The following is a 2,942-nucleotide window of genomic DNA, read 5'->3' as shown; positions in this document are numbered from 1 at the left end:
TCTTATAGAGTTGAATAATTCAATCTATTGAGGAATCATACAAATTATTAATATTAAGCTCAATTATTCATATTTCTTTTAGTTCATCAATAACTAGATTAAACTCTTTCTAGAGTTCTATTTAGAAATCATACAAATTATTAATACTAAGTTCAATTATTGATATTTCTTTTAGTTCATCAATTACTAGATTAAACTCTTTCTAGAGCTCTATTTCTATATCTACTGACCCCCAAATCTCACTTCTCACATATTTATTCATCAATCTATTTTCTATCTCTATCTGATTAGCTATGCATCCCTCCCTACCTTCCTCCGTGTATCAATTCTCATCTCTATCTTGATCTTTCTCTTTAATTTAAAGTTAATATATGTAACTTATCAGTAACTTTGATGCATTGTGTGTCTTGGTAATTTCTAACATTATTTGAAGTTAATATATGCTCCATAATTACTTATTTATTAAGTAACATGTAAACGACAAGGGTTGATCATTGTGTTTGAAAGTGGAATAGAATTTTACCTCTTGTAATACGAAAACCTCGTTATCAAATGTTGCCAAGTGAAAATGCACGACATGGTAATATTGTCGGGTTCGTGATAAAAATTGTGATATGAAATCAATTGTTAAGAAGCAAGTTATTTTCCTCTTCAAAACCTCTTTAAGATTCTCTTCCATTGTTTTTTGTAAGAAAGTTCACCGCCGTATCTTTTTGACTTGTTTGCGAGCTTTGACTCCGCACACGGCCAGAGTCTGAATGAAAATGTGGTAGTCTGACAGCTTATATAACACGGCAAATAGTTGAAGCTTGGAACAACGAAAGGTCGTTTGAAGTCACTTTATGAAGCTTCCTCGCAGATTGACAAATGCTATATTAATGTTCTTCGACCATTGCGAGAGTTAATAACATAGAAAAGAGATCATTCTCTCTGTATTTCATTCAGGCTGGGATGGGCCGACACGGGAATGCCCTGTTAATATTATTGCTCGTGTTAATGTTTCAATCAGACGGTCGTTCCATCGGTAAATTTTGCCTTTTTAAGGTCTCTATTTTCTTAAGCATTTAAGGTTTCTTGTAGTGGCAATATTTTTACGATCGACTGCATTTACAGAACATGATAAGATAGATGGCGAGAAGATGAGCGTAGGAGAGAAGGTCAGCAATAATAGTAGTAGTAGATTTTCATTTCATATTTTCTATAATATTAACTTTTCCTAAACATTATGTGAACTTGCTGTATTTTTTACAGGGAAACTCCGAAAAAGTGGAAGCCCCTCCTGACAAGATTCCATATAGAGAGATTAAACCCCGCCGTGGCGAGAGACCACACAATGGTTAATGTTTTTATTATATTAAATTTACGTTCCAATCTTACTGAAAAGTCATATTTGGCGATTAGTATTTCTATCGGAATATTGTAATTCATGAAATTCGTTACTGTTGGGAATGGAATTTATATTGTTTGTTCCATGAGAGATTTTAAGCAAATCAGAGCTTTACACAAACCACGTGCGTAATGGGCACCCCGTCCAACACGGGAACGCTTGAATACTGCTTTGGTATTAATTTAAATACATATTGATTTTCTTTTTAGCCCATCTTTTCACATTGAATATTCTCTTCTATAAATAAAAGTTATACTACTTTAATTTTTGATTTTCAAAAAAAAAATCATTGAGAATTATAAAATCATGGATCATGGAATATAACAGTCATCAATTCTTCTTATTAAGACAATTCATTTTTAAATATATAATTTTTAAGGCTTTTAGTATCTATGAGTTTCCTTTAAAAAAAAGTCTGAAGTGACAAGTTTGACAGAATTTTCTCCATATGTTGCGACCTAAGATTATTCTTATGTTGACTTTAGATATGTTTATTTATGATATAGAAGAACAATATTCTGCTGGTTAGTAATTTTGGTACTATATTAGATGTGAATTTGTTTTGGCTATACAAGTTTTGGGGACTATGTTTTTGATGCTAGACAATAGAACAATAAATGTATTAGTAGCTTGGTTACAAATTATCTGTTGTTAATGTTTTTTCCATTATTGTATTTGCCATAGGCTATGTTATTGCAATCATATACACTTAATTAGTGATTAATATTTTTAATTTCAACAAATTAGATGAAAGTATTTTTATTTTTAATTGTCACTTTTCATTTTTCTAAAGTATATATGTGAATTTTTTAATTCTGAACTCATTAAATTTGTATTAATGCAATTTATTTGGCTAATATATTTGGGTGTTATAGGAGTGGGTTTTGAGAAAACACTAAGGCAATATCCTAGGATGCTCAATATATTAAAATATATGTAAACTTTAATTATTTTAGATTAATGATCTCTCTTCTAGTTCTAAGTTTCATTATTCAACTATTTTATCCTATTTACACTCTAAATGTATTTTTCTATAGATTCTATTCCACACACTAATTCATGCATTTTTCATACTTTTTTTATTTAAATAAATTCTTGTCATCAAACTTTTACTACCTATATTCTATTTTTATTAATTAAATTATTTTAGTAATTTAATCAACTTTACGACAAATACAAGCCACTATGTGGCACTTGTTTATTCTATAGAACCAACCCCTTGATTTAGGTTTCTTTAATATTAAAAGAAAACCTATGTATATAAACTCATAGTGTTCATTAAGCTTTCATGTACTAAAAATTCTCCTTGTCATTCGCCTTTTATCATTAGTTTTCTTATCTATTGGGAATAATTTTTCATCTCTGCCACCGTCGATGGATACTTGTGATTGGCACAATAAGAAAAGTAAGAGTTCATTGAAGAGATTTGACATGTTAAAGAAACGGTTTGTTGGTATCCTCAACCACTTATATGCAACAAAGACAATAGTTGTTTAAGACAACTTGGCCATTAAAGAGACATTTTTTTTTGGTCTTTGATCCCTAATCAAACTGG

At 30.0% G+C, this 2,942-nt stretch overlaps 1 long non-coding RNA gene across 1 annotated transcript; it reads left to right on the top strand.

The window, feature by feature from the left end:
- The first annotated feature begins 827 nt into the window (after nt 1-827).
- LOC149562761 (uncharacterized) lies at nt 828-1,595 on the top strand. Its single transcript, XR_016363522.1, has 3 exons — nt 828-1,024; nt 1,114-1,157; nt 1,252-1,595. It is a non-coding gene; the product is annotated as an uncharacterized LOC149562761 (long non-coding RNA).
- Nucleotides 1,596-2,942: the final 1,347 nt, after the last annotated feature.

This window comes from Cupressus sempervirens, chromosome 4, assembly GCF_028749045.1.
Source record: "Cupressus sempervirens isolate cs-2001-9-10 chromosome 4, ASM2874904v1, whole genome shotgun sequence".
Lineage (NCBI taxonomy): Eukaryota > Viridiplantae > Streptophyta > Pinopsida > Cupressales > Cupressaceae > Cupressus > Cupressus sempervirens.
The sequence above is the reverse complement of the archived record's forward strand: the minus strand, read 5'-3'. Positions and strand labels throughout refer to the sequence as shown.